Raw genomic sequence first — 19,691 nt, 5'->3', positions numbered from 1 at the left:
GCGGAGAAGCATGCTGGGATTAAAAACACTACCCACACTTCCAGTGGAGAGTTTTAGTGTCTAATGATGGTCTAAATGTTGTCTCAGAGGCGTTTTCACCCTGACAAGAAGGGAGTCTGGTACAAATACTTGTAGGTTTTGATTCTAAAACAGTCAAATCTACAATACATGTGATGGAAATTTAAATGTAATATTAGAACACATTGGCTATCAACAGTTTCAGCACGAAAGAGCTGGTATTGCCTCATGAGTGTCTCTGAGTCTTACCTAGTACACTGTACTCTTGTACACTGAGGACATGTACTTAGTCCAGTAAGACTTGGTGAATTTCTGTAGTGTTGAGGCCCGTCCCAGCCATATATCAACGTAATTAAAGGCTGGTGTAATGATGCAGGGCCTCAGCAGCATGATTTCTGTCTGATCGCCACGCTGCTTCATTAAGACCACTCAAGCTAACGAGCTGTGGCTGTAATAAAGTCCTCCCCCCGGTCTGCCATAGTGATGAAGGAGCTACCCAAAGCAAGCTGAGCCAAGGCCCTAGATAGAATTAGTACTGGAAAGGCTTCAGCTGAACTTACTGTGTGACTGCTGGTGCCCTGGTGATAGGGTCAAGGTGCTTTTAGACTATTCTGTTTTACTTTTTAACGAAAGTGGACAGAGCAACTCCCAAACTGCAATTGGTTGGAAGCTATTTGAACTATTTTGTCCTTCTGGGTATGATAGAAGCGTACTGGTAAGGCGTCTAAGCATATTTGGCATCAGATATCAAAAACACTTCGGTCACTGATGTAATCTGAAAGCCAATCTTCAAATCATGCCCATGCCTTATTTCTGAGAATTATTGACATTGAATAAAGCTGTGTATTCTCATCTAACGTAGTGTATCTATGTGTTGTGCAACTACAGCGTAAATTGCAAATTAGCATGAGTGTAAATTGCACTTAGTGTACCTCATGAATGAGATCAAACAGTTATCATCGCAAAAAGTCAATTCAGCATTGATCAAAAGATAATTGTTGTGATGTGATGATTCAAAGGTGGGATTGCTTATGTTTACTGTAAAGTGCCTTGGGGTTTATAATAAATCTGGCAGTCTTTACTTCCCTTAGTTTAAAAGTTTGTCCATACCACCAATAAATCTATCCACCCATCTATCCATTTTTAGATGCTTACCTGGTTCGGTTTGCGGTGGCAGCACACTAAGCACAATAGCCCAGGCATCCTTTTTCCCAGCCACATCCAGCTGCTCCTGGGGGATCCCGAGGCATTCCCACGCTGGCCGGAATATGTCAACCCCTTCAGCATGTTCTGGGTCTGCTCTAGGGTGTCCTTCCTGTTGGACGTGCACGGACTACCTCCGCAGTCTGGCAAGCATCTACTGGCAGCTAATGTAGTGTGATTTTCTGTGTATGTTACTGGATAAGACTAAAGATGAGTAGGGAACCTTTCTATAAATGAGGCCTACTTTGGTGTGCAACTGTTGTTAGATGTTACAGGTACAGGGTGGTACAGAATCAATGGAAACATTGCAAGAAAGTGCCTGTTGAGTAGAAAAATGTTGTGGTGATGGTATATTTAACTGTTTGTTTCAGTAATTTGATTGCAAAGACGGCCACAATGAAAATATAGCAATCACATAACAGACACTTATTGTAAAGTAAGTTGTAACAGGTTTGATTACGCTGGGATATTTTTAGGAGCAACAGAGTAAATACTGGTACAGTTTCACACATCACTGCTGGAAGGTGGTAACTGCAGCACAATACTTCTAAGTGACTTTTATACTTCTAATTGAATAAAGTAATCACATTTTGCTTAGCCTGCTTTGCTTTAATCTGCTCTTGATATTAGCTTTGAATGCATACTATAGGTAAGATCCCCTGTGAACATCAAAACACCATTTTTACTCAACACAATATATTTTCACCAGGAACGACTACAACCAGCTTTTCCAATTTGTTGCAGCAGCCTCTGATTTCCCCGATTTTCTACTGGTTCATTGAAACGGTTGGCTGTGATTAGTCACACAATACGACATTAACCTGTAAATTAAAATTCTTCCATGCAATTTGATGGGTGATTTAATTCCAGCATCGTGCCACCCATCCTTGCCTTCATCCTCCTACCCGCCCTCCCTCTGCCCATTTCCCCCTGTCCTCATCCTCCAGACATCTACCCACACACCCTCTTGTCTCTTTCTCCATTCGCCGTGGGCTAATCCCATTATGAATTCTTTATATAGCCTTTTCCCTTAATGATCAGTGGGGCCTACTCCAATCCTGATTACTATTGTACACTTAGCACTACATAAAGCAGGGGATTAATATGCCCCGCTAGGATCGTTGCTATGGATCCACTCGCTGCCTTCTGAGGGATGTTGCTGCCGCTTCAATTGGCCATAAATCGCTCTCCCCAGTGGCTTCCCACGTTCCAGACAGGGCATAGAAGAATAAGGGGTGAATCTCTCTCTCTTGTGGTCTCTCCCTCGCTCCCTAGACCCAGACGAAAGTGATCTGCTCTATAATTCATGACCCAGCATTTTCTCTTTATTCTCCTCTCAAATTGTTCTCTCTTTCCCAATGACGCTCTAGTAACCCTCTTCTTCAGTAGCCTTTACCCTGTGAAAAGGTACTGTATGAGTGCGTGGGCTTCATACATGGAGACACATTGTGAAAGAGGGGTTTTGAAAATGCAATGTATTCAGAAAAGAGCTGTATGATGTCAAACATGGGCAGAGAGGATGGAGGGTGTTAATGGGCTCAGCTGTGTTCCTTGGTTTCAATGAGGAATTCTGTGAGTTCTAACAAGCCGTTGTAAAGCAACTGCAGGAAAAAATGTACAGTAAGAACTTTTCCCCATGAGTTTCTACTGAAGAAACATTAAAATGCCTTCAATTTGGGCATGAAGATGTATATGTTAGACCTACAGATGACGTGACACAAGTCATTCCAAAAAGCTACCCTAGCCCTGTTTAAAATGTATGAGTATTTCAAAAATGCAGGTGGTTCGATCTTGAAAAATGTGTTTTTTAGATAAAGGTTGCGAATGTTGACTCATACTCCTTAGAGTTTCACTTTCATGTCGGCAGTTACAGTATTTTGTAAATCTATTTTTACCTTTCTCAGATGGAGAATGAGTCATCCCGCAGTGAAACTCTTTATAGGGGAAAAACGGAAAAAAATAACATTGGAAGGAGGCAAAATACAAATGGGGAAAACTGAGAAGACTCCTCAAGCCTTTATGGTGTTCTGTTGGCTCCTGTTGTGGTTGAGGAAGATTTCTCTTTTTCATTTGGCGCGAACACATCCCTACTCTTTCTTCTCTGGTTTAAAGCACTGGAACAAGTCAAACAGCGTAGTTTGAGGCAAGGCTCAGCGAGCTCTGGGGACACCTGCCGAGAAACAGCGAGAAACACCTCTTTTTGATTCTTGTTTCTTTGTAGTTACAGTCTACCCTGTGAGTATCTTCATCACAGGCTGACTGCATCCTGCTGTTCTCTCCTTTCCTGTACTTTCCTGTGAACCTGAGAGGTAGCAATTTGCAAAGACCGTATTGCACAGCATTGAGCTTGATTATTGTTCTGTGAAAAAGGATTGTGATTGCATAATCTTTTTCCATTGTGATCCCACCTTCATTATGTACTTCCATGGCTATATGACACAGTGAGAGTACAAAGGTATAAAGGTGTTGTAAATACTGTAATAGGCATCTCTTTTGTAAAATAAATCCTGAAAGACAAATGATAAGCCGATATGAATAATGTGAATTTTATAGTTGGTTTGCTGTTAAAGAGTAACTTGAGTTTCTCACTCTCAAATCTTACATGTCTGAGCTTCACACACATACCTAAATTAACCAAGAAGGAAAATGTTCAAAACGCTGCCTGCTCTCAAGTGCTTTACCATGTGCTGATAACATACTGTAAAGCTAGGTTTATACTTGACGCAAGGAGGTAACTGGCTGCAGACATAAAGCTGGAGTTAATTCCAGGTAACTTCTATTTCACCTTGTCTTATTTTACTAGTATTCGCACTACTGAATAGGTGACTACTGCTGTGCAATTGCCACATCTCCATTTTGTAATTCACTATGCTAGAGAGTGGCGGTCATGGTGAGCAGAAGATTTGCCGTGGAGATGGCTTTGCTAGATGTGTCTTACTGAAAATGAGCAGACAACTAAGCCTTTCTTCACCTCAATGTTACCTTCACTATCAACAATCTCCATTCCACTGGAAACTTGTAGGAGAGAACACAAGCAGCCCAAGCTGACCAGTCACAGTTCTTGCGGTTAACAAATCTCTGTAGCTGTTCTGGACCCGACATGTAGTTACATGTTTGAGGCAGCGCACAGTCCATCTTAACATGGACCAAAAACATACATTTTATTGCAACTTCAAGTGTTTGCAAGTTGATTCTCATACTGTGCTGATGTAAAGTTAACAATTTAGAGTGGTAAAAGCATGTGCTTTGAACTCCAGTGACCTGGGCTTTGCTGCCAAGTTATGAAAAGTGAGGTTGTTATTTTCTGTTGTTTCAGTTGCTGAAAGCGGCCCCTAATGTTAGCTTTAGTCAGTGTTGTAAAAAGCTCCCCAGTAGCGTAACCTTTCACATAAAACTGGCTTCATCCATTATCTCTATTCAATTTGGTGAATTTACTGTGTTTTCACATTCATGTCCACAACATTTGATACGTGGACCAGTTCCTCCTCAGATCACTTGAGACTTTTGTATGCTTCATACAACCTTAGGTTCTTCTTTGCTCAACACCCTTCTTGCTTCCTCATACCCTCGTTTTCCTTCTCCCAGTGGCGAGATTGGCTTTCTTGGTGTGTAGTGGAATCACCCAAGGTACATTGGCTTTTGAGCGATGGCCAAAGCAGCAGCTGCGTGCGACCGTCTGGCTGCCTCTCTCTGACACGCCAGGTCACATGTTTGAAGAAGATGGATGCCCAAGATGAAGTGAATGAGCGTGAATACGAAAGCCACATGTGCTGTGTTATATTTGGTCTACTGTATTAAGTTTCATACTGTACGGGATTACTGTAACTGGTTGATCCGGTGAATTCTGATGCATGCATGAAAATAAGTCATGTTACAGATCATTAGTGCTTCGTGCTCATTGCTTTGGTGTTTTGGTACTGCACCTCCCAGAGATTGCCTGTCAATCAAGCAATGTGGGTAGCACTATGATATACTGGATTTCCCTTGAAATTTCTGTCAAAGATAGACTTTCTGCAGGTGGCTTTTTAGTCATTAGCTTGTGTTAACCACCCATTTCTTCTCTTCATTCCAAAGCAAACTGGTTTTTAAATGCTATGAAATGTAAAACATCCCCATTCCTGTACATCAGACTTTTCCCCTGGAAAGTGTTTAGAAAATGTGTAAAAGCTTTATTGAATTCAATTGAATGTAGCCAAATTGATACTATTTCATATGAAAATGTCGTGGATTATGACTTTATTACTTTTAAACAGATATCTCTGTAAAGCACAAAAACTCAACATTCACTCAGTTTGCCCTCCCATCCCTCCAGCTTCCCTGCCTCCACCCACTCCTCCATCCTTCCATCCTTGAACCCCTATAGCATCTCTGTACCTCACAACCTGACAATGTCAAGCCCCATTGCCCTCTGTCAGTGTGACATAGTGTGGTGACTCCAGTGTAAGACTGTTAGACCCTAGAGTTGGGGTTATACAGTATGTGTAACACCCCATAACACACACACATACACACACACACACACACACACACACACACACACACACACACACACACACACACACACAAACACACTTTCACACACTGTCATCCCGGCCAGGTCCACCACCTGCCCTGGCCTGCGCTGTCTTTCCCCCAGCCAAAGAAGCTCATGCCTGGGCACTCTGGGCTGTAGCCCAGCCTTTCACATCCAGGTCCAGGGCCAAGAGACAGGGGCCAACAGCTGGCGGTATGCAGAAGGAGCCTGGAGGCTTCCACAGCAGATGAATCACCACAGATTAATATTTAACTCCAGACTCCCGCTTCCCTCTAGCATCTCTCCTTCCTCCTCTCTCTTCTTACCACCTTCCTTCTCCCTCTATCCATCACTCCATACCCCAGTCCTGCAGGTAAGTTGGCGTATGCTCAACAGACTTATACTGTAAATATGTGATGGGGATGATCTTTTTCTGATATAAAAGCAGTTTGGTTGCAGAATGTTCCCAACTTGTTTTGGAATTTTTACAATTTAGCCACTTAGAGCACATACTTACTATATGCACAACAGTATAACATGCTTCAGGAATTCACAGGCTTTAACAAACGCAACAAGCCAGTACAATGAGGTTTACAATGAGCAACAAAGCATTAATGAAACAAACCATCATGTGATTTGTGCAGTATAAACTAACTAAAATGTCTATAATTTGAAATGTCTGCGTTTCAGTGTTTTTTCTGAATGAAAGTGTTCATGTGAGGTGAGCAAAAGGCAAAATTTCACATGCTGTTTTAAGGCAGCAGTTTTATTTGCAGTACTACACCATCGCAGCCTGGGACTCGATGAATGCTCTGATATTAAGCAGGCACAGTTCTTTAGCAGGTACTAAAGGCAGGTCATGGCTGAAGTAGAAAGCCTCAGTGCTGGTGCTGTAAGCCCAGTAGCGTTAGCCGCAACCAAAGCCAGGCCTGTAATAGCATTCTCAGATGGGATCCGTTATGATGACTGCATGCCTGCCTCGCTCCTTCAGCTCTGATTTTGCGATTAAAGCAGCAGACTGCATTTCTTCCAGTTTTTTTCCTCCAGACTGTCTCTCTCCCTCTGTCTCTTCCTCTCTCCATCATAACCTTCTTTCAACCCTCACTTTTCCATTCTGCATCTTTCCCTTTTCCTTCTTGCTTACTTTCTTGTCTCTATCTCTGTCTTTGGATCTTTCCCTCTTCTTTTTTCTTACCCTCCTTCTGCCTTCCTCTCTTTCTCTCTCTCTATGTGCATATATGTTTGTAAAGATATATCAGTCCCCTGTGGTTCCCTCTCCTTCGCATGCATGTTCTGTGAGCCTCAGCCATTCGAGTGTACATAAAATCTGCTCTTTATGGCCAGACATAAAAGAGAAAGGAGGGAAAGAGAAAAGAGATAGATTTTCTTCTGTTACTTAAAGAAGGGACGCTCTGATCTTGCTTGTAACGGATTAACCTTTGAAGCACCCCCTTTTCGTTTGGCTTTTTGTTTAACTTTCGCTCTTGTAACTTCGGACACAAAAGCAATTTTGTCCTGACTAAAAAGTCAATCTACTGTTATCTGGGTCATGTTGTGACGGTGAATGAAATATGATTTTTTTTCTCTCCCCCCTCTTGTCCCTTTATGACTGCGTTCAAGGGGAGCACGGTGGCGCATCGCTGAATAAGTAACCAACCAACGGGCCAGTGGAATTGTGGGAATTCATGGGAATCGCCGTGGGGACGGGGGTTCTCGCAGGACCACTTCCTGTCTGTCTGATTCAGGGACACTCAGGGGTGCTTGAGCCTCCCTCCACGCCATCTCTGACAAGGCCTCAGCGGAAAATTTGTGTCTTTGTATGGGACGGGGCTGAATACACTCAGAGGGGCCAGCAAACTTCAGAGTCCCCATTGTCTTTCACACCGACCAGGGTCCAAATATGAATATGCATATTCATAAGCGAGAGTTCAGTTTTCATGGCCCCTGCAACCCCTCCTCACCCCTCTTTATTCATCTTTTTATAATGTCCTTCTATCTCATTTTCAATTCCAAATGAGGCGTTCGGCATATGAAAGGTTATTGTGTCACACCCCTAAAGGTTTTACAATGGTAGAAAAAGAAAAAAATTATAATTATATCCTTTGCCTATGTGATTCTGTGATTAGTATTGGATGATTATTTCTGGAGATTGAACATGTGTGGGTTGATACCACGAGGTAAGTCTCTGTGGGCTTTGGAGAGACAAAAGTACTTAACTGCTCAGTTTTTCATGAGGTCAGTATGATATTATTTCCTCTGAACTCATCTCTGTAGTTAAATTGTTAGAGACCAAATCCCACGCTGTCTGGCACACGGAGCCCTCACTTTCTTGTCAGCACTCATACTCGATGCAATCACGAACGCCCTAATAGAGCCTGATCTCTCTCGCTGAATGTGAAATGTGCACTTAAAAAAAAGAAAGGCAGTGCTTTAATATCTCTGACATGTTTTAGGAGGATTGGAGCAAGCATATGCTACTCAGTGAAAATCAATGGTGCTATTACTAATCATAGTTAGCGCCTTCTCCACCGAGTGATGAGAAGCTGCTGGGTAGGCCCTCATCGCGTTAAGGGATACAGTTACATGTGAAGACAAGGCATGTCAAACTTACACAGGGCAGACAACTGTGGGGAGTCGTTAGATCTTTTCCCCTGTGGAGAGCATGTAGATGGATACGAGAGGACTTGGGGAAACATCTTGTTGAATTTCATTTTAACACTCAAAGTTACTTCGAAACACTTCCTTAAAGATGATTTTAAAGGGTTCCTGCTTCATAAAATAGTGTAGAATGACAGGAAAGCAGAGAGATAGAGGAGGAGGGACAGAATTTATAGTCTGGACTCAAAACCACAACATGCGCGAGAACATGGTACCGTATGTACCTTTTCTGTTGATTCACATGAACTCAGTATTGCTTACTGAGTTTACTCTGATGTAGATATGTAGTTGTGTTTCATCTGCTTATGTGTACTGAATACATTCATGGATGATTGTATAGGGGACAACTGTGCTTGAGAGAGTGCTTGTAGAGATCAGATTACTGTATTATTGTGATATTAATTATAATAATTAAGTTTCCCTTGCACCTTGTATCAAACTCTCCTCTACATCTGCGGGAATCTGTGGGAATCATATAAACAGGGCAACTTTTCTTTGGTTGTTTTTTTTTTATTATACTAATCAACACCATCTACAGTATCGATACATCAAGGACATATGCATATTTATGGGATGTAGCAAACTTGTCACCAGTCTCTCCCTGCCTATAGCTTTCCAAAATGATCAACTGCTACTATTTAATGCTCAGTTGACAGCAGAGACAAAAAGCATAAAACCACATCCTGCCAAAGAAACACAAAACCAAAAATAAATACAAATTCATAATCTGTGACACTTTTAAACATAGTTTTGCTTCCCTTTGTTGATCCAACACAATAGTCTCCCTATAAACAGTTCATAGTAGCCTTTAAATTTGCAATTCTCGTAAGCTTGTGTCCTTCCCTGGCAAAATACTCTGGCACTATCAATAGCCATGGCTCAAGAGGTCAAGAATGCCATAGGTCTTGATCTATAGACACTCGAACTTCAGCAGCAGAAAATCCAACTAAAAAGACATCCTCCTTGAGGAAACTGTTTGACTGGTAAGTTATCTCTGGGAAGTGCAGTTCAGAAACTCCGCAGCATTGAGTGCTGAAAGGTCAAAGGTCAGGTCCCGCTGCAGAGCAGTGGTCGTGGAGCGTGTAAGGGAATCTTTTTCCTTTTTTTAAAAACTGGAGTTGCTTATAGCAGTTATTTGGCACTGATATTCAAAATTGTTTTTCCAATTTTCATGCCAAAAAAGGGAATGTCAGCGACAGAGTTGAAAACCTTTTGAAACAGCATTTTGACCGTCATGTGATACTAAAAATCTGTGTCGCAGGTAAAGGAATGCTACAGTTTTCCTTCTGCTAATGAACTATTCAGGAAATACAGATTCAAAATAAAGATAAGATGGCATGCTGCTTGCAGTAATTGAAACAAGTCAAATCCAGCCAGAAAGTATCTGTTACCACATCTTTTATCAATGAGTTGCAAACGTATTCAAAATGCTTGTTAAAAACAAAAAATGTCAGCAAAACAACTTTTTTTTAAAACAATATTTTTATTATGCTTTTCAACACAAACACAGACAGATCCAAAAATACCAACAATACACAGTGGCCACCATAACTAAACATCTGACTTAGATCCACGATATGTAGCAAAACAACTTGTAAACAATCTTGGAAGTATGGCTGCAGAAAAATAGACTCCGTTTCTGAAACACTTCCAGTGGACATTGGAACCACAATGGAGATGTGATGGAACGGTGACATGCTGGACCTTCAGTATATGATTGGCATTGAGTGACAAATTAACTTCAATTAAATTTTACTGACCAATAAAAAAAAAAAACCCAAAACTGTTTTTATGTCCAGTAGCTGTGAGGGAGGAATCTCCATCATGTCAGAGGTGGACGGCATGACTGGCTGATATCTGGTGTTCAACAAAAAGACAAAATCAGTTCAATATATTGACAAAACTATATATTGACAACACTATACTATATATTGGTCTATTTTTACTTAACTTCCCCAGTTTTGAATTGGAATTGCGAGCATGGGATCGAGTGTGTGAGGTCGTACCCTGCGTCTCTGTCTGATTCACACACAGTGACAACAGCCTTCTTTTGTGGGTGGGGTCTGACATCAGTGTGTGACACTGGAAATCTGGACGTGATCATTACCGAGGCCTGGAGTCAAGGCCATTAGCTCCACTCCCCCTCCAGTGAATTATTGGTCGTCTGTCACAGGGGCCCAGTGTCCGCGACCTGTCATGGTGAAAGATGAAGGGGTTCTTGCACTCTCCAATGAGCCGTCCGTGGAGATGCCCGCGACAAACGACCCATGAGCAGAGACACACCTTTCATCAGTGAGAGCGATGGGAGCAATGGGACGACTGTGTGTGTCTGTGTGTATAGAGGCAGTGTGTATTTTTGACCTGACCCTTTAAATATCCTTCCCCCTTCTCCTGCGATCCATATTTTTCCTTTTTCTTCAAGGCAGAAAGACCTTGAGATTGCTCAAAAAATTTTCTCGCTCCCTGCTGACAAAAATGTAATCAGGCACCTCTATCTAGTTTAAGAGCGCAGTATCAGTGATTCATACAGTGTCCCGCCACAGACCTGTTAACATTTTTGAGACCATAGTTTGTGGTGGTATTGTATTGGATTGCAATCTACTGGTATTCCAGTACTTTTGTCCACCCCCTGTATACAGTAAGTACTGTATGTAGGAGCATTTGTTCCACGGTGGGAGATATGTTTTTTGAAGATGCCAAAAGTTACGCAAGTTACATTTAAGCCTTTTTTATCTTGGCGTTCAGTAACAAAAAGGCCCAGCTGATGTTTGGTGACTGCTGTTTTACAGTTTGGATTTGGAATCCAATACTTTTTTTGTTCAATTGTTTTCCCTTCTGTATAAACCAGGAAACAGAATAGTTAACTAACTATAGTAAAGTTATAATTAATGTAATGCATGTCTTTTGCTTGCACTGTTTGGTCTGGTGGGTGTAAAGAGCAGCATAGCTTTATGACTTTTTTAAATTGTCACCAATTAGTTTCTTTTCTTAATTAATTTAATTTAAATTTAATAAATATTTTTTTCCCTCCAGAATAGATGTGTGACATTTCAGAATGATATCATTTACCATAAGTTTTCTGTCCCTGTTTGTCCTCCCTGTTCATTTCATAAAACATTTCATTGCCTGTAATAACATGCTACTTTCCATGGCAACTAATTTGGATTCAGGAAACTACTGACCACAGATGTATGGAAACATGATTCATAAAATTATTTTGTACAGTTTCTGGATACACACACTAATTACACCTTGAGTCAAAGCAAACAACAACTATGAAACGTGTACCCCCTGAAGGGAATGATTGAATCACCAGAATGCCTGAATATATAAATTATCAGTTTATTTACAAACACACAGTATATCCTGCATGCGTATAAATAAACACGACCGTTTTATTATTTTCTGTCTTAATACATGTTCTGAGCTAATAAATAAAAGGCATGTATGTGTTCATGGCGGCCGTGTGTGATGTAATCATTTATTTACATATTCCAGGTATCATTTTTCATCCTGTCAATGGAAGCAGAGTAAAAATATTCCCCGGTGCGGTTTGGGGCTTCTCAGAATATGCAGCAGGAACTCCCGGCAAGAGGAAGTGGCACTAAGTAATGCGCTTATTTGGAAAAGAGCAGCCAGCGACCCCCCCCCTCGTTTGGCAGGAGACTCTGGTGTTGCACTGGTTTCTATTAGGATTTACTGACTCTCTCCAACCCTGTTTCTGTTGGTCTCTCTCATTCCTTCTATCTCCTTTTCTCATTTTCCCCTCTTTGTTTCATACAGCATGATTTCCTTCCCTCTCACATCCCTCCATTTCTTGTACTTTCACTCATTATCTCATCATCTTTAATTGCGCCCCCCTAAACTGATATTGAGACATTCCTCCTTCCCTGGTCATCCTTTTCCTTTCCAGCACTCTTTCCAATTTTTAACTACTCCCTCCATCTTCCTTCACCCCTCCACCCTCTTCCTAACTTCCCCTCCATCTCCTCTCATTCTTCATCCACCCCTCATGCACCTCCTTTCCCTCCTCTGTACCATTAGTGTGTAGACAGTGCTGCAGTACGCTCCGGGCAGAAAAGTAGGCCAGGATTACTCTTGCTGGCTTGTCCCCAGTGAAGCGTGTGTTGTGTGTGTGTGTGTGTGTCTGTCTGTCTGTGTATTTGTGTGTGTAGGTGTGTGTTCAGGCCTGGGAGAGAGTGGGCATACAGGCTGGCCAGCCAGCAGTCAGCCAGCAGTCAGGGTAGAGCTGGGCATATGGAGCTTGAGTATTGGGGCCAGCAGGTATTTTTCAGCGTCTGCTCTCTCCTCCTTTGTTTAATATTTCCCTGCTTCTTTACGTCTTGGCTGCAGAATCCTCTTTGTGCTGCCAGCACAGACCTACAGTAAGATATAAGCTCAGATGGAATATCACTTCTGTCAGATGGACATCATGTACACTCAAACTACAAAAAAGCCACCTTTTCAGCATGGGTTTACAATAGCTTTGAATTGTTTTGACACAACCCTACGGTAGATTCATTGAAAAGTTCCCTAAACTAGAAAGGACCTTGCAAACTCTCAGTTTGAGACACAATATGAAAACCACCAGAACTTGAAGTTATGAGTATTTTATTCGTGGTATCAGTAGCAATATGATGGCAGAAATTAGGAAAGTATTAGAAAGCTGTTTGAATGTGGCAGAATGTGCAAAGCAATGCCTTGTTTTTTAATAATTGCTTATTTATTTGTACAATTTGTGACTATTTACACAGGTATTGACCCTGTAGATTTTTGGTTACAGGACATTACCTCGTTCAAATATGTCACAATCATTCTAAGGTATTAGCACATATTTCTGAGGTGTCTTGCACGTTTGATGGTGGCAAGGCAAGTTTATATGTATAGCATCTTTCATGAACAAGGTAATTCAAAGTACTTTACATGATCTATACAGTAAAAGCATTAAGACAAAATATAAAAGAAACACAAGATTATATAAATACACAAGAGTTAAAAAGAGTAAAATATAAAAGAAAATAAACTAAATAAATAAAAATTACAGTGCAGTTACAGTGCTGTGCAAGATAGGAGTGAATAGTCCCAAATTTAATTTCATAAAATGCAGTGGCAAACAAAGTATTTAAAAAAAAAACAAAAAAAACAAGAGTTGGAGCAGGCTAGGGTAAGGGGCCAATTGCCTGACATTCTGGCAACAGGCCTTATTCTTTAGTCAGATACTATATGATCTTGATTGCACACTTCCAAATGCACGCACACACACACACACACACTCACACACACACACACACACACACACAAAGAGGCCCTCATTTTCAATCCTCATTGCCTCAGACTTAATTGTTCTCTTAATTAGGTTGCAGAGCAGTGCTTATGGCTGGAGGGAACACGTTTCTGTACAGTAAGTGTGTGAGCATTTGTATGCATATGTAAGTTTGTGTATCTATGTATGGATACAACCATATGAATGTGTGCATAGGTCTGTATACTTGTATTTCTATCACCTCTGTGTATTGCATGGTGTGCCTAGAGGAAGTGGGGCTCTGATGTGTGAGCACCAGTAGCTCCACAGAGAGTGATGCATGCCAAAACCCAAATTCCCCTGTACAGTCTGACACTCACCACCTTCCCCCCTCCTGAACATTATCTTCCCTGGAAATTGTGAGACCATCTGTAATACACTGCTTTTCATTTTCAGCATTTTAGCATATAATTTTGGCATATTTAATTAGCCTTTTCTCTCATCTTGTTACATTCCTCCTTTTTGCATCATGAGCCACACTGGATGCTAGATTGTTGACTTTTTAAAGCTGCAAACATTTTTCCAACATTCTGTGTCAGTTTCTGTCTGTGCCTCTGTGTGTACAAGCCTAAAGCCCTGATTGGCCAGACACCGGTTTTTCCATTATGTGTAGGATATTTTGGGTTTGGGCTTGGAGGTATAACTAATGGCCACAGGAAAGGTAACTCACAACAACAATGGAGGAAAAGAAAAGACAACATCAAAACTAAATGTGGCAGAAAAATTGTGAAAATCAATTTTTTTTTTCAGGAAAAATGTCCACACTGTATGAGGATTTCCCACTTTGACAATTGCCATCCCCTTCTGAGACTCACCATAATAGCTATCTGAGAATTGCCATCATACCACTCCAAAAATCCCTAGCTTACTGGGGTGGATATGTTTGCATGCCCCTCTTCCTGGTGGTTGTGTTGTCTGGGGCAGCAGCTTCTGTTAGGGTTACCCAAGGCAAATTTGGTCCCAGGTGAGGGGGCCAGACTAAGAGCCAAAGCCAAATCTATGGAACAGTGCATGTGGGAAAGAGGAACCTCACCTGTACACTGAGGGAGACCGGAGCCATCTGTAGCCAGGCCGGAGGGGAGCTCATTTGACAGAGCCTAGTGTCTGTGCCTGTACACATCAGACTCTGCCTGACCAAGGTTAATGTGGGGCTACTGTCATTTGGACTCATCACCAGCAAGGTTATGCGCAGTGGTCTGGTGCATTGCAAGTTGGGCGGCAGGTAAAGCCGGGGTCTTGGGATACTGACTCTTGGCTACGGAAACTTGGGATGTGGATTAACAACTCTCACCCGGACAGGAAAGGAGCTGGTACATGAGGTAGGTGAAAGGATACCTAGATGCAGTTGGGCCTAACTCTACGCACAGCACCAGGCCTGTAACCAAACTCCTAGATAGGGGCTGGAGAGAAGGACATCAAGACCACCTTGCTTAGCATGCTACCACCTTGACCCTGGTTGGATTTTGTGAGGATGAGTGACAGTTGTCAATGCAGGAACATGGCCAACTGAGAGAGATGAAAGCAATACACATCTTGCCTCAAGGTGAGAAGCTTGTAACCTTATATTTCATCCGGTGTTGTACTGCTGGTAACACTGTAAAATACCTATTAAGGTTTAATGAAGCATACAAGAGTCAGTATGTGGCCTTAAAATACGTACATGATTTTTCTTCCTCTGCCAGCAAGGAGCCCTGAAGACCAGTATGCTATGGTGTGGATATTCATTGATCACAGCGGATGGATCCCCATAACCATTTTCAGGTCAGTATTTCCCTTTACCAACACTATTTCTTCCATGAATTTACAGATATTCTGAGTCTGCTGTGGATGTTCATAGCTCCCAGGGGATGAATCCTAATATTTTTGTTACCTGAACTTTCCTCTTCTGTCATTATTAACCCACAATTTCCACTTCCACAAGAAATATCAAAATCTGACATGAAAATTGCCATGAAATGTATTGAGAACATTAAGGCTCCCCAGGGGATAAACCCTCTTAATTTTAACAACCCCGTGGCCTTTCCTCTACTGCCACCCTCCAGACAAATTACATTTTTAGCCCCAGAATTAGCAAAGTTGTTTTAGTTAAATAAACCAATGAAATGAAGAGGTTTATTGCTACAGTTAGTTGCCATGTTAGCTGCCCTGGAGAGGGCCAGTACTATGCTAATAAATTGGCTAAGTGCATGCAAATGTCATTCTGCTGCTCTGCAAATGAGTGTGGTCAAGCCTGGAGAGGTTTGGTAGGGGCCTAAGCCTTGGTGAAATAGAACATGTCAATTCCAAACAGGTCTTTTGTTAACAAATACATGCTGCTCTGCGTTGCAAGTCGAATGGGCAACAGTGTTCAAGTTGCACTGGGATTGTTGCTTTTGCCATGTAAGACAAAATTGTTGCCAGAGAGCAGTTAAAACTGATTATAGAACCAATAGCTATGTCTGTTGCTCTTTGAGAATTGCCCCTCAACATTACCCCCAAATTGTCTTTCATACCACCATTGTAAGTCTTCTACAAAGTCATTTCTACACAGTAATTCAGCTCCCTGGTTGAAATATGATTAAAACTTGAAAACGTGGCTCCTGCCAGGTGAAAGTGTTTAACGCTGGGTAGCATAGCTGCGCAGGTGAAAGTGTTTAGTGCTGGGTAATGCAACCTATCTTGGCCCCCCGCTTTTGCAGCTGCGCATAATTATAGTCTCTCTCTCCCTCTCTCTCTCCCTCTCTTTTGATTGCTTCCCTATGTGTGTGCAGATTATCCAGGAAAAAGACATGTTATACAGTATAAAGTACAGTGTGCCCTATTAATCCCTTCACTCTAATAACCTGACTGCAGCCATCATTGTTTTTTTGCAATAGCTAATCAAAGAATAGCTATTATTATAAGTCATTATCATTTATAACAATCCTGTATGACAGTAGTTTGTTATTCAAGAGTGCTGGATCGGACTTGTTCCACTCTGACAATAGTGCAGAAGATAAAGTTAATAAAACCCAGTGAAACCTCTCATGCGTCTCAAAAATTCAGTAAAAGCTTAGAAAACAACACAATAAATTATATAATCAACTCTTTTCCACCTATGTCTCTTCATCCTACAGTGTTTGAATTAGTTCTGCTTCCTAACTGGTCTCTGTGTATGCAGAATACACAGATCTGTGTGTATAACAGAGGGTGGAAGGTTGGGAAGGGGGTGGTTCTATCAACCTCCAGCCTGTGGCTTTCTACTGGCTAATTAACCATCATTTTACCCAGAGCCTGAGCTGCACTGATGGGGGATAAGCTAGCCTTTGACGGGGTAAGGGAAGCGTGGCGGTTCCTAATCAGGGGGCCTGCAAGTGGGGCGGAAAACACCTGTTCTGGGTACAGGTGTACACCCCAGCACATGGCTGCACTCTTGCCCTGTCTCCCCCTCCCTCCCCCCAGCTCTTTCTCTCACTCTCCTTCTCCTTTTACACGATTGCTGACTCACATTCCTGCACTGTGTTTGGCTCGTTTTTCCTTTGTGTTCATTTTTCAACATAGTTTCTGGTATATGCACCGAATAACCCCTCCCTAAAATAGTGTAACACTGTTATAAAATGGCTACTGATGAAAAGCGTCTGGATTTTTGTAACCATTTTGTAGTGTTTTTCTTATTTTCGTTGAGAACAGGCTAAACTTACACAAAGTGACCTCATGTTGCGATATTTACAGTAGGTTGAAAAGCAGAAAAATCTGAAGCAATGTGAAAAATCAACTGTAGTCATTATGTTTTGGAAGTCACACAATAAGAGATACCAATTTCTGCACCCAGTGTAATCTCATTAAACCATAACATAATGCAGTCAAAAAGGTCACGGCTGTAGTCACACTGATTTCCTCAAATATTCACAAACGAGCAGGTGTGCTAGTTACATTTCTGCCAATCCAAAAACCTTGAAAGCTGTAAGATGGGTGTAATATGAAAGTAAGACAGTCGTCCTAAGCATTCTTAACATTGCAATTTCAACCTGTTGTAGTATTTCTAACCTTTTCATCATACAATTGTAACATTCACATTAAGGCAGTGGTTCCCAACATTTTTGGCTTGTGACCACTTAAAATGGACCAAGGTCTATTTATGGCCCCTTATCCTTAATGTGGACATGAGTTGTGAGCAGTTCAGCTAAAGTGATTTTTTTGCAGATATATTGGTGTCTGTGTATGTGTTAGCCAATAAGTAACAAGAAGTTGCAGTACAGAAATGCCAAAATATGTTTATGGTCATTTAGAAACAGTGTCACTATAAAATAGTTTGTTCGCCAAAGAGCACCGGCAAATTTATTTTTCAACTGTAAAATGTCCCCCTTGGTATAGCAGTCATAATTCTTAAAAAAAAAGAAAGAAAAACTAATTTAAGGGATCTTTATAAAGAAATGTCTATGCTACGATTAATATAATTAATTATTATTATATTGTGACTCCTCATATTTAACTTGGGACCCCTCGGGGGCCTGACTCCCAGGTTAAGAACCACTGCATTAAGTAATTGTATTATGCTCTTATCCAGAGCAGGTGAAATGGTAAAATTCATGTCTAGCAATAACCTTAGGATAATAAACACTTTTATTTGTATAGCGCTTTTGTGAAGGCATAAAACAAGATTAGCAAAATACATTAAAGGGAGATAAAAGCAGGAATTAAAATATAGAGAAAATGGGTTAAATAGGGACCACAACAAATCTGACTTTTTATGTGCCTGTGGTCAGGGACAATACTCCATCAAACTGTTTGTTGACAAGATTAATGGCCAATATTGATCCAGTATATCAGCAAATTGATGTGTTGGTCTCGCTGTAATGATCAAAATGATAAAAAGAAAGAGAGAGACGTTTTTGTTCATCATTTAAACTTAAGCCTTGTACCAGCAAGGTATATTGCATTTTAGAATGTGGTAATGTTGAGTTTATAACTTACATACAACTTGTATAATACTGTTTTTCTTGAAAAAGTATTTGAAATGAGTAAGTAATGTAAGTAGTAATGGTACTGATGTTTTCAGGGTCCTGATGACAATAGTATTCTCAGAGAAGGCGTATATTTGCACATCTACACAGTCTCTTCCATCCTGAATTTCCTTCCGGTCCTCTTTTGTCTTCATTGGAAACAGCCTGCATCTTCCTTTTCACTGAAGGAAGCAGTCCATGGATAATATGGTTACGCTGTTACTGATGCATAAAGCTGCGTGTCTGGTTCTTGTCAAGACCTTGCCACCAAAGTCAATTTGCCCATGCCCTGGCAGAATGTAATATTTCTTTAATCAGATCAACACGGAAATTACGTCGGTGGACTGTATTGATACGAGAGGAAATAATTAAACTCGGGGCTCCAGGAATAATTTCACCCTCTGAGCATTACTGTAAACCCCATAAAAAACAAATCCACCCTCTCCTCCCTTCTTTGCAGGATGAGATAAAGAGGAAACCAGTAGATAGACGGATGAGATTTCATTTACTCAGCCTCTGTTTTCCTTCCAGCCTTTCAGCAGGTTCCTCCCGCCCAGTCTCCCACTACAGCATCACCATCATCCAGCATGATGTCCAAAACTGCTGTGAGTTTCGGCAGCAAGAGGTGCAGTTTGAGGTAACACTAACACACACTGAATACACTTAAACATTAGTGAAGCAAGTCTATAAATTTAGTAATTCTTTTATCTGCCAGAGGACACAGAAATCTAATGGAGAAGCTGTGTCTCTGTGTAATGAATGAATAAGCCTGTTGCTCTGTGCTGCTAAATTTGTCGCTCCTTGTATACTGTCCCACCCTGTGTAAGGTTGTTAACTGTGACGCTCAAATGAACCAAACCAGACCTCTCTAATGGCTCTTATTGGATCTCGCTGGGAGGGAAGATTGGCCCCACCTGGGTTACCACCACCGCATCCCTTACCCATCATGCCTTCCTCCCTGGATAATATCAGGAGGGCGGCATCAATGACACAAAACCATCTTCATGCCTTCACCAAGGTCATCAATAAACAAAAA

At 41.4% G+C, this 19,691-nt stretch overlaps 1 long non-coding RNA gene across 2 annotated transcripts in view; it reads left to right on the top strand.

Annotated features, from left to right (window-relative positions):
- Positions 1-19,691, top strand: part of LOC122884150 — a 121,662-nt gene that overhangs the window by 55,361 nt on the left and 46,610 nt on the right. For both annotated transcript variants that reach the window (XR_006379821.1, XR_006379822.1), the window contains 3 exons: positions 14,445-15,237; positions 15,377-15,455; positions 19,187-19,292. This is a non-coding gene — a long non-coding RNA (uncharacterized LOC122884150). The remainder of the gene's footprint in view (positions 1-14,444; positions 15,238-15,376; positions 15,456-19,186; positions 19,293-19,691) is intronic.

This window comes from Siniperca chuatsi, linkage group LG11 (assembly GCF_020085105.1).
Source record: "Siniperca chuatsi isolate FFG_IHB_CAS linkage group LG11, ASM2008510v1, whole genome shotgun sequence".
Taxonomy (NCBI): Eukaryota; Metazoa; Chordata; class Actinopteri; order Centrarchiformes; family Sinipercidae; genus Siniperca; species Siniperca chuatsi.
This window is presented reverse-complemented; position numbering and strand designations above follow the sequence as displayed.